The 13170-nt window shown below is 37.5% G+C and overlaps 1 pseudogene across 1 annotated transcript in view; it reads right to left on the bottom strand.

The window, feature by feature from the left end:
* LOC311085848 overlaps nt 1-13103 on the bottom strand; it is a 43459-nt pseudogene extending 30356 nt beyond the window's left edge. Inside the window, exons 1-7 of the transcript XR_014609595.1 lie at nt 12725-13103; nt 11412-11481; nt 5972-6090; nt 4517-4650; nt 2412-2580; nt 1470-1553; nt 1300-1385 (exon numbers count right to left, since the gene is read on the bottom strand). The product of XR_014609595.1 is annotated as an uncharacterized misc_RNA (transcript). The remainder of the gene's footprint in view (nt 1-1299; nt 1386-1469; nt 1554-2411; nt 2581-4516; nt 4651-5971; nt 6091-11411; nt 11482-12724) is intronic.
* Between the last annotated feature and the right edge of the window lie 67 nt (nt 13104-13170).

Here is a 13170-nt window from a genome sequence, read left to right as displayed (position 1 = left end):
GGTTTCTGTATGTAATAATTACTAACTTTTCTCTTCTCTTTATTCTCTTTTATTTCTTTCTTTCATTTCATGTTATCCTGATCACGTATTTTCTTGTTTGGTTAAATGTGTGTTTGTTTTATTGTTTTGTATTTTTACGTACGTTTATATTCGTAACTCATATAATCTCTAGTTTTGCATTTATTAAAATTCATAAATACTTTTCACTGTCTCTGTATTTGAAAGCCCACCATTCTAAAGTCAATGAAACAAAAGATCTTAAGCTACAAGCTCGATATTAGACTACATTCAGTAGTTTTAATTAATAAACTCAATAAAGTTTAATGTTCGTGGCCAGAACCTAAACTTTAGTGGAGTTTGTGAATACCCCTTCTTAACTGTACTGACCTTACATCTACTCGCTGGCCGAGTTAAAGGTTGGTCAGACCAGTTACAGAACGAGGTAATCTCGATAATTGATAAAATAAATGTACATGCGACTTATGAATTATGACCATGAGTCATAAATATTAATATTCCCAAGATTCCCCATATTCTTGAGCTAATTCATATTTACCCAGAGTCGTATTCGTTACAAGGTTTATAAAAATAAGAGTGGTTTGAAAGTGAATTTTGCATAGTGAATTATCCGACCCACTGGAATCTTTAAAGAAATTAATAAATGAGGACCAATTTTCACCCATTGTGGTTAAACAAAAAAAACATAATGGGGCCATTTGTGGGTCCAGGGTGATCAACCATGTGGATTTGTGTGTAGCCCACCTTGGCCCCTTTATTAGCACCCATTTGGGACCCAAGTGAGCCCATACACTGAACATCTAAATGGGCCCCACTTAGAGCCCACTATGGCCCAATCATGGCCCCTATGGGCTAACATACATGGGGCCCATGTGGAGCCCTATTTGGGTTGCCCATGCAGAGTCCGAGTGACAGCCAATCAAAGGCCCACATGGAAATGTTGGCTAGGAAAGTTATTGATGAATCATGAATTGTTCGAGAAAACGTTTGCATATAGATTTTACGCACCAATTCATGCAACTATCATATTTTTAATCAACATTTTGTTTGTTTTAATTAAAATCAGTTCATTCTTTTCATGATGCGCAATTTTTGTTATTGTTGACAAAGTCAAAAAAAAATTCATTTCTAACTATTTTCATCAGTCAAATTTATCGACACTGCATGGTTGCGACCTCATACTTTCTGAATAACTGCTATTTCAGTTACGTTTAGTGAATTATATTAGTATACCGATGAACTTATGTTGTATCTCTGGTTCTGGCGGTAATCAAACCGTACCTGTCACTCCAGGCTCCGGTCCACTCCACCTGCCCCCAAGGGTTGCGCATACGGACCAACTTCTCCTTGCGGCCACGATAGTTCACCTGAAGAAAAATAGCATGTACTCTAATGACACAATTTAATAATTCTGTCATTAAAAAAGGGTTTGCCAATAACTTTATTCATACCTCTGTCGCCCCTGTGAGCGAGTAGGCGTGGCCTTTCACCAGCTTCTGACGGGTGACGGCTTCTGAATCAGAAGCACTAGTGATCTACATCATAGAAATAAGCATTAAACAGGGATATCTGACAAAGGCCGGGGCTTATGACCCCAAAGTTTTTTCCAAATTCAGGTCAAATCATATTTTTGGCCCTGTTTACACTGAGTTTTGGTCGATCGGATCACAAGTAGACGAGGGAGCCACATTCCCGTTTACACCTGCTGTTTTAATCTGTCTATATTGTCTACTTTCAACCACTTCTGTCCTGATTTCTTCAAGGGGAAGGTCTATGGGCGGGTTAATGTATGGGTTTTCACATCTTTCAGTCTAATGGACGAAAATAAGCTTGAGCAATTTACATTTGAACACGACCGGAGATTATGGGAAAATATATGGAGAGCAGCAGCTTTAGTTTCTCCTCTGACAGACCCAAGACCGAACGCGGTGAGTGTGTGTGAGAAATCAGGAATGGTGAGAGAACATTGTGCTTGGTATGTTTTTCATCTTCAAACCGAACTTCAGCCGGTAAAGTTTAAATCCCGTCTGGCTAGAGCGATTCCCGTAATGTTCACGCATTAGGTCAGTAGGAGGAGAGTAGACTGTCTTTTGTGGCACATTCGACCACATGAGCGTTTACACTACGAAAGCAATCCGGTCTAATGCGTTTTCACTTACTCTGGAAATGGTTGAAAGTGGACAAGATCAAAACGTTTTAGAATCCATTTACACCTGCATTTAGTGTTGTCCACATCTTAATACCAGGTGTAAACATGCCTTAGTGTCATTATACTATTGAAATTTGTTCTGAAAATAGTTATTGGATTTGATTCCCGATTTAAACTACGAACACACACAGATTTACATAAGATTAATTTATGAGTGTCATGAGTGCAGGCAGAGGAATCTCACATCGATGGAGCAGCCCAGCAAAGCTCCAGATTCCAGGGCTTTCTGGATGATCTGAAACATGTTGGGCGGCGCTTTTCTCAGGTCGTAGTTCTCAGCGATGCCTCCGGTGAAATCCTCAAAACCCTCACTGGTGGATCCTCCAGACAGGGCTTCATAACAGCCGTTCACCCTGCCAGAAACCATAAAACTCACCGTTAGAGTTATGAAACGACATGTGCGCACATGTCTTTGGAATGTTTTCAGAGACTGTTTAAGACCTATAAGACAGTCTCGTTAAAAAAGAAACTATAGTAAATCCTATTAAACAACATGTTTGATACTATACAAAGATTGTAGGCCAATTCACAGAAACAAATCAGCATTTTAGCACTTCTGGCTTCATCATCCTGAAGTCAATTGTTTTTTTGTTTTTTAATGGGTTTTTGGTTAAATGCCTGAAATAAGGTCTGTGGTTATGAACACAAGCTCAAGATATTTTCACGTTTTATTCTACAACATAAAATAATTAATTGTGTGAATTTTTAAAAGCTCTTTCTTGTCTTTAAAAGGGGTAGTTTCTAACAAGAAGCTAAATGGGAACATGATTTCACCAAGTACCACATGTTCCTGGATCAACATCTTTGTTGATCCTGGAACAACTTTCCAATCAACCAATCAGATTTGAGGGACAAGTTTACAGTTTATGTCAAGTTTAGGCTTAGACCCAGGGTGAGGTGCTTCAACATCAGTGTTATTCACCTACAATTTCACTCTGATTTTAGGGAAAAGTTATGGGTAGGTTTATGTTTAGGGGTAGGGATAGGGTAAGGACTACATTTTGGGACAGGAATGTTATTCCAGGATCAGCAAAATATGTTGATCCAGGAACATGTCTTACTTGGCAAAATCACGGTTGTCAGAGACATTAAACGTCTTCACAGCTAACAAATAAACTCTCAACTACTCACTAATTCGCTTTCACAGCCTTGTTATGTTTATTTGTTAACTCAAAGTTTCAGGGAAAATGATTCTTAAATAAAAACTGAAAGAGTTGTCAGACGCGTAGTGATTGCTTGAAGTCATGCGTTGAAGTCATGCGACTAGTGTAGTTCGTTTATAGTCTACATTAAACTTTTTATTTCAACCCTACTATAAATGCTCATGCATGACATCACCGCTTGTGGGCGGGGCCATTCCCGTAGTTCACATGGTGGTTCCAAAATTAGTAGGCAATCTTACACACAACAGGTGTTGACATTTCATGTTCAGCTGGCAAAAATAAATGGAAATTTCCTCTTGATGGAAATAAATGTTGTGATGTTTCAATCAAGAGGTGCATACATTTTTTGTCCAGAGACTCATAGATGCCAATTCATGTGTGAGAATGATTGTTCATGCTCCCTCCCAACCATTCTTTCACAATTTGAGCCTGATGAATGTCATTGTCATCCTGCAATATGGCCGTGATGTTTCTTCCTACATAGTTGTTTAAGAAATGAAAAGCTACACACTCCATCAAATAGTGTTAGAAAAACTGTTGCCAAACATATAACATGCTAGGAACATACAGTAATAATCACTGCAATAATGATCCAATCATAGACTCTAACTTTTTATATATATAGCAGTCACACCCTTATTCCAGGAATACACCTGGTGGTTAAAGCCTGCTGTGCTTGTATGCAAAGTTCAACAACCACTTTTTTGGGGACTAGTTTTTTCGGTTACACTCTTTTTTGATGGGCCACTTTAGACACTCAACTGCAAGTAACTTTGCAACTAACTCTCATTCGGGCATTAGTAGACTATTAGATTAGGGTTAGGTAAGAATTATGTGATTTTTTTTCTCAGTTATATATTGAAATATTACAAATTGAATTCATTAAAATTTAATGTGTTACCATAATTACAAAAAAAAAAAAAAAATATATAGTAAAAACAATTAAGAGTAATCAAATCAATCGACAACCCTAAAGAAAACACTTGATTGTCCTGTTGTTGTTTTCCTAGAAAGCAAGTTCCACAAAATAAGCTGGCTTTCTGGTTTAGCCAGTTCTAACTTAACTGCAGTAATTATTGCCCTTCCAAACACAAAAACACAAGAAACAACATGCACAAACACTAACTTAGCATAGGCCTTCTCCAGCAGGGCGCTCCAGAACTCATTCCCCTCGGCGGAGTGAACAAACACCAGCGCGCCGTCTTTCACCGGCAGCCGATCATCAATGACAACATCCACCCATTCACCAAACTGCCAGAACTAGAGGACAAAGGTTCAAGGTGCAGTCTCAGATTTATCTGTTCGATCTCAAGATGTGTGTTAAACTGCAAAGACACCCTTATACAAACTTAGAGTCATACTCTGCATTAAAGGCAATAAAAAAATGCACCAAAAAGTGCATATTACCGTAATTTTATCATACTTTTGGACATGAACTATGTATTATCTTGGGCTTTTAGACATGTAATATGCTATTACCATGTTTTTTAGTCATGTACTATGGTATTACAATATACACTACCATTTAAACGTTCACCAAGGCTGTGTTTATAGGAAAAGAAAAGATGTTATATGCAATATTTTTTACAATATATCATTTATTTAAAATAACTGCTTTTAAAATGTAATTAATTCCTGTGATCAAAGCTGAATTTTCAGCATCATTACTCCAGTCTTCAGTGTCACATGATCCTTCAGAAATCATTCTAATATGATGATTTGGTGAATAATTTATGATTATTATCAATGTTGAAAACAGTTGTGCTGCTTGTTTATTTTTTTCAATATTTTTGTGGAATCTGAGATAAAAAAGAAAAATTAATTGATGATTAGAAAGTTCAAAAAGAATAGTAACGATTTTAATAAATATAGTACTATCACTAATAATATATTATAGTACTATTAACATGTTTTTATTTTTTTACCTACCTTTTTACTATGTTTTTTTCCCATAACATTTACTATAGTATTATCATGTTTATTCGCATGGTAATAAAAGCTTGTTTCCGCCACTGATTAAAAAACAAAAAACTTTTTATCTCACAATTCTGACTTTTTTCTCTCAGAATTGCTTAATATAAACTCGCAATTGTGAGTTATAAAGTCAGAATTGTGAGATAAAAACACTTTCCCCCCCATATCTCACAATTCTGAGAAAAGTTGCAAGACATAAACTCATAATTGCGAAAAATTTAAAAAAGTCAGAATTACGAGATGTTAACTCGCAATTGTGAGAAAAAAGGTCATAATCATCTTGTTATTTTTTTTATTCCATGGCGAAAACATAGTAATACCATGTTTTTTGAGTAGCACATAAACATAATGGTAAATTAATATAGTTTCCATGATATAGTGTAGGCCTAAATAAAAATTGTAATGGTATTATCATTAAATACCATCACTGTACCACCACAGTATTTTAAGGAGTGTTATGTATTGCATATTATTACAAATATATGCAATAAGCATCAAATCCCTCCAGAAATATAATGTCTGTATTGTTGATTAGCATGCTAATGATTTTATATTGTAACATGAACACCAATGCATAGTGACACACTTGGGGAAACACTGCAGATACCTGGAAATGGAAGATTCCAGCATAGCTGTCATCAAAGTTCTGTCCGCTGGGCACCACTCGGGCCAGAACGTCTTCATTCAGGGTCAGGGAAGCAATAGCCGCTAGCAGCCAGCAGTCACCTGAGAGACAGGAAGTGAGACTGTTACTGTGTGTTTACAACTGCTCTGCGGTCTGGAGTTTAAACATGCCACAGAGAGGCCTGTGTTCACTTGCTCACTTACTCACTTATTCAGTATTTTACAGATATGGAATATGATTTTTATTTGAAATGCAACTTTAATCACATTCAAATGCCTGCAGACAAACAAGAACAGACACATTTTGGAGGGACTCAACCTCGTGATCAAATCGGAGCAGCTATTGTGGTTTTCATGTCACGCAAGTGGTGAGCTGCCAGTCTGAGTAAGCAGATGCATGTAGAAAATGCAGAGACTTGAATCCGCTCTCTTTGAAAGACAATAGGCTGCTTTTCCTGCAGTCTGACACATGTATCACATTAAGATTTTACAGGATAAATACAGCCAGGTTTTCCTCTCTTTAACTGCAACCTTTAATAACTGTTCGAAACCCCTCTGGCTAGTTTCTACGTTCGGGTGGTTTGCATTATGTGCTTGGCTCAGTTATTCAGTCAGTGGTAAACACAACACAGGAAGGAATGAGGCAAAAGAAAGTATAGAAGGGGAGAGAGACGTTACTAAAGTTAGCAGTGTGAAGCTAAATCAGGGTTCACCAATCTCAGTCCTGGAGGGCCGCTGTCCTGCAGAGTTTAGCTCCAACCAGCTCCAACACACCTGTTTAAAAGTTTCTAGTATGCCTAGTGAGACCTTGATTAGCTGGTTCAGGTGTGTTTAATTGGGGTTGGAGCTAAACTCTGCAGGACAGCGGCCCTCCAGGACCGAGATTGGTGAACCCTGAGCTAAATGGTATGAGCCTCCCGTGTTATTTTAGGATTGTTTACTGTTACAGTGTTTATACTAACACTTATATATATAACACAATATGGTTTCAGTTAACATTAGTTAACTATAGTTAACACGAACTAAGAATGAACAATACTTCTACAGCATTTATTAATCTTTGTTAATGTTAATTTCAACATGAACTAATACACTATTAAAATCAAAAGTTGTATTTGTTAACATTAGTTAATGCAGTGTGAACCAGTAACGTGCGGTGAAATCTTGTCATGGGTAGGCTGTGACCTATCAATGTGGCATATGTTCATATTCATTCAGTTAATGAAGCAACCCAAGTTCATATCAGGCATCATCACATCGCTGCCTGCATACAGCAAAGTCATATGTGAGGCTAATGCACAATCAAATCTAATAATCAAATTAATGGACACATCTAATGATAGATATATATTATACAACAAACAAATGTTTTGTGCGGGACACAGTAAGAGAGGGAGGCGGCGCGGTGTCAGCGAACCGACAAGCAGCCTAGTCACTATTGTGTAGTTTGTATTAATGCCATGGTTCAAAAAATAATGTAAAGGTTAAATAATAATTCACTTAGACTTTATAAGAAGCAATTGCGACTTTATTTCACACAATTCTGACTTTATATCTTGCAATTCTGACTTTATAACACGCAATTGCGACTTTATTTCACGCAATTCTGAGAAATAATGACAGAATTGCGAGATAAAAAGTCGCAATTATCTTTTAAAATGTTTTATTCTGTGGCGGAAACAAGCTTCCATACCTCCTGGCCTCTTCCTTCCATCCATCCTCCTTGACGCATAGCTACCGGGCCGGCCCAGCTATCGGTAGGCGCCGGCGGTGCCGCGGTAATTACCTGAGAAAACGTTTTGGAAAAGACGGGCTATGGACCCAACCAACACTATAGGAGGGGAGGGGAGAACTCCCTAACATGGTACATCCTATGCAGAGGCTGCGCGCTGCGGTGTCAGAATGCGGAACGTGTGTAGCCTAATGTAACTAACGTGACAAATGTGAAAAAACAAAAATCCTCGACCGGCCCAAAAGTGAAGCGGCCCACCGGGAATTCTCCCGATTACCCACCCCGGGCCTGTTGACAGCCAACGCTAGGCGCCGCTAGATCGGGAAGTGCGGATTGAGTGAGAGCGAGTGGATCACGTGACATGAAGCAAGCTCGGTCTCTGCCTCAATGTTGATAATTCAAGACAGCATGAGAACTGACTGCGCATGCGCAAACCTACGTAAACTACGTTCTATGGACCAAAGAGGCACTGCTAACCTCTGCCTCAATGGCCATGGCCTTGAATTTCATGCATGAAACAATGGTTTTAGGAGCAAACAATGGCACAATGAGTATATTATATGTGTATTCCTGAAAATTTTTGTTACAAAAATTAATATTTGGAATAAAATAAATGCAATTAATAATGTGGTGAATTAATAAAGTTCTTGGAATTAATAAATGTAATGTCAACATTTCCTTTGGTGAGGCACTGCCTACCCTGCCTACCCTGACCGCACGTCCCTGGTGTGAACTAACATGAACAAACGATGAACAGCTGGATTTTTATTAACATTAAACAAAGATTAATAAATACTGTAGCAAATGTATTGCTCACTGTTAGTTAATGTTAGTTAATAACTAATGTTAACAAATTAAACCTTATTGTAAATTGTTATCGTATTTATTTAATATTTAAAATGAGCTTTTATTTTTATATTTTCATTTTATGTTTTTATTTTCATTTTATTTTAAGTTTTAGTCATTTTGTTGTGCTTTTGTCATTTCTTTTTATTTTTAATTAATTTTTCATTTTATTTTTTTATTTTTTATTATTCACTTATTTTAGTTTTTGTTTTCAACTTTTTTTTGTTTCGGTTAGTTGTGAAGGCAACATTTCTAATTTTCCTCTAAGTTTTTTAAGTATTTTTTTTTTTTGCATCTAATATTTGTTTTTTATTTTATTTCAGCTTTATTTCATTAAGTGAAAACAAGTCTTAGTTAACAATAATAACAATGGTATGAGCTCTAGGTTAAAAGCATCCTTCAAATACTGACCCGCCCTAGGAGTGTTTGTGAGTGTTTGCTTGTCAACTTCACAGTTAACCTTAAAGGAGCTGTATGTAAGAAATGTATTTCAATTAATCATAAAATGGCCCTGATATGTCACTAGACATTAGGGCCCGTCCACACGGAGACGCGTTTCGCTGTATACGTATACATTTTTTATCGTATTGGCGTTTCGTCCACACGGATCCGGCGTTTTGGGAGACTGAAACCGCTATTTTTTGAAACCGGGTCCCAAAGTGGATAAATCTGAAAACGACACCCTTGCGGTTTCGTGTGTACAGCCAATCCGTATATTTTGTGAAACGATGATGTCATCACATCACGTGTCGTCTGTGTCACGCGTAACAGCAACAAAAATAATGGCGGACTTACATGATTGTGTTCGTGCTGCAGAAGCTACTAAGCCTACTAACTTTATTACAGCAAAATATATTGCTTCACTGCAACTGTGGTGAGCAACAAGCGATAATCTTCGTCCTCTTCTTCTTGGTTCGTATACAGCGCGCAAGGTTATGCGCATGCTCAAAGTCTTCTTCTCCGTGTATAGTGTATCTCTGTGTCAGAATTACAGCGCCCCATACTGGTCTGGCATATATACTACACCGTTTTCAGTCGGTTTCAGTGGTTTCGTGTGTACGCAGATATTTCCTGAGACGCCGCCGTGTTTACGGAATTTTTTTTTAGAACGAGGGAAAAAAAAATCGGATCGGGAACGCACCGGCTTCGTGTGGACGTGGCCTTTCATGTTCATTTCAAATACTTATATCACTGACAACAGTAGTACGGCCAGGATATTGTCATTTAAAAAGTGAAGTTGCAGCCCTCAACTGATGTTGATGTTGTCATGTTGTGTTTTGGCCTGCCCTGAAGCACCACCTTCCACCTATCTACCAATCACGAAGTCAGTAGTGTTTCGGCATCCGGGTTGCCAGCTCAGCTCTAGTTACCACAGCTGCAGCTACAAACGTCCCTGCTGGATCCTGCAGCCTATCTGGCAACCTCGAGTCAGGGGGGAGGGGAAGGGGATACACCGCTCTACAGTAATTTGAAAGTGATTGCAGTACCAGTTTTGGCCACAATCTTACATACGGCTCCTTTAATGCGCCTTACCGGATTTACAAGCATCGGGTATTACGCAATAAATTTTTTTTCAAATAATGAGTAAAGTGAGGGGCCGTTTACACAACACCGTTTTCAACTAAAAACATAAAACTTTTTATGTGTTTTGGCCGTTCTTTTACACAACAACGGCCTGAAAACGCAAACTTTTGAAACGGGTTTCAAAGTGAAGTTTTTGAAAACAATAACATTATCTTCATGTAAACTACAAAAATGCGAATTTGTGAAAACAGTGACATCATGCCCATGTGTAATACGTGTTCAATCTATAGGTGCGTAGTGTTTCTTTACAAAGTGACATCGCCATCTACTGGCCTGGCCTGAATAATACAGCGTTTTTAGTAGTTTTCGCGGATCTCTGTGAACGAGGATCGCTTTGACAACGTTGTCGTCTGTACGCAGAAATATTCAGTTTTGATCGTTTTTTCTTTTCAGTCAATTCCCGTCAAACAACATTCAGGTGCGTAACACACGATTTTGATGTGTAAATGCACTTATGCCACACTAAAAAGGGCATTTTTGTAATACAGCCTATTTGTTGTTGCATGCAAACTATTTTAAATACAGAGAGAGTCCCAGTCAGATGATGGTGAACAATATGGGGGAAAGTTACTTTTAAAAGTAATGAGTTTCGATATCACGCTACTACCTAAAAAAGTAATTAAATGCATACTTTTTATGGAAAGTAATGCGCTACGTTTGCGTAATATTCTGACATTGCATTTCACTGTTTTAATTCATTTTGAGGATTACTGACTCTGTTTTTGTGCAAGTAAATGCAACAAAAAAAGTTACTTGCGTTACTTATTTGAAAAAGTAACTCAGATATTTTGTTGTAAATTTAAAAGCAATGCTTTACTAGTTAGCCTACTTGAAAAAAAGTAATCTGATTACGTAACGCACGTTACTTGTAATGCGTTACCCCAACCCCAAAAAGTAGCACAAAAGTAACTTATTTTTTACTTTCCATTGCAAATAATAGTGCAAATAATTTGTTACCTTTTATAATGAATCATACAATAGTATTACTGCATGAAGCACATTTTAGGTTGCCTTTTTTTACAGAGTAGAATGAGCAATATGCTGAATTACTGGTTGAGGTACATAAAAACGTTTAATATGCAATTGACTTGCAGGTATCCTTTGTTTAAAGAATTAAGATAAGGAGGGCGAGAAGAGATATGTGACTCAGTGTGCAGTATTGTTGACCTAAAGGCACGGTTTGTATATTGAAAAGGTTCTTGTCATTTAGACAAACATGGAGGATTAGCACACAGAATATTAAAATTAATTTTCCTTTTACCCAAAGCTCCTTGACAGATATCCGTCCGTGTCGCTCCACCGACGATGAACTGTGGTTTCGAGCACAGCTCCTGCAAAAAACACCAAAAACAGACTTATTTGAAACACAGGATCATAGCATGCAATCAATATTATTATTGTAATATAGCATGACAAGTTTTTGCATTAATTAATCATATAGTAATCAAAGTGAAAAGGAAGGTGTATAGACACAAAACAGTAAGATTGTATTTATTTACATTTCATTTTGGGGTCCATGTACCAAGACAATAAATAAAATGCATTTAATGATTAAAATGGCACACTGTAAAAAAATAAAATAATATATATATATATATATATATATATATATATATATATATATATATATCTATGATCAATAAGTTATGACAACATGTTTTTACATTGCTTTAGCACATCAAAATGAGTCAAGCAATTTAAAACTTTTTTAAGTTATACAAGATTAAACTCATTTTTAAGTCAGTTTAATGTAATTTAAGTTGAAATGACTTGAACATTCAAGTTGATTGTCCTTAAAACATTTTTTTACAGTGCATCTGTTCTGCATTAAATCGACCATCTATGGTGAACAATGCAACTAAATGGAATATAATCAACAGAATGCATTGTGGGAATTATTTTGGTCTGGCCATAAGAAGTCATAAAATATGAGTAAGGCCTATAAGGTTTAACATGGCTTTCAAATGTGTTTAACTCCAAAAGTTAATAAAATGCTTGCGAACCAGCAAACAGTCATTATCAGACGTGGCATAGGCAAAACATTCTACAGATTTACATAACACAAATATATATGACAAAAAAAAGGTATTTTGTGAAAAGCCTTTACGACTTTTGGCACTAAACGATGTGCTTGCAATAACATTAAAAGTTATCTGGTTTTGAACGTCCAGGGAACATTCAGAGATAACGTTTTTATAACTTAAAATGAATATTAGCGAAACGTTCTGAAAAAATAGTTTTGTTTGCTGGGTAGGCCATATAATCCCCACACTGGTCTCCAGTTGAGAGAACTGTTTTGGTACCGCTTTAAAACGCAACGCTGATGACGCGACCCTAAAAAAAATGAGACGCAACAGCCAAGACGTCAGTCTGATGCACATATAGATATAATATTAAAAACAGCGCTGCAGACGTTAGAACGCAAATACGCGACGTACGAAAACTCTCGTTCGAAGTGAAACCGTTTACATAAATGCAACTAATAAGAATTTTGGAAATGCATGGAATTCCCGTTTAGCCAACAACGCACAAACGATGCCCTCCATATTAAAACTTATCATACTGAAGTCATACCCCGGGTCTTTTCCATACTATTCCTCTGGTTTTGGACGTGTTGGGTCCGAGTTCTTTAAAGCCCAGGGATTCGGGAGCGGCTGGGAAAGACGGGTCTGAGAACAGGGTCCCTCTGCCGAGACACTGGCTCCTGAGCGCCTCAAAGTCCTGGTTGAGGTATTTGGTGGCATTGGCGTTCGTTCCAAACCCTGCAGCCTGCGCTCTCTTCTTGGCCAGGGTAGAGGCGACTCCCGACATTTTCCACTTCTGAAGAACCAAAAAAAAATCTGAGAAATGTGCAACTGTCTTGATGCTTCAACTTAGATTACTGTGACTCTCCGCCCCAAACTTTCTAGGAGTGGTCATCAGGCTGTCATGAGCGAGTTATTGCGCGTTTTTACGCACACAGTGAAGAGCAGGAAGAGTGAACATAAATACACTGACAGCTGAGCTACTGTATCGCTGCG

This window comes from Abramis brama (assembly GCF_963993115.1).
Source record: "Abramis brama genome assembly, chromosome: 6".
Classification (NCBI taxonomy): domain Eukaryota; kingdom Metazoa; phylum Chordata; class Actinopteri; order Cypriniformes; family Leuciscidae; genus Abramis; species Abramis brama.
This window is presented reverse-complemented; position numbering and strand designations above follow the sequence as displayed.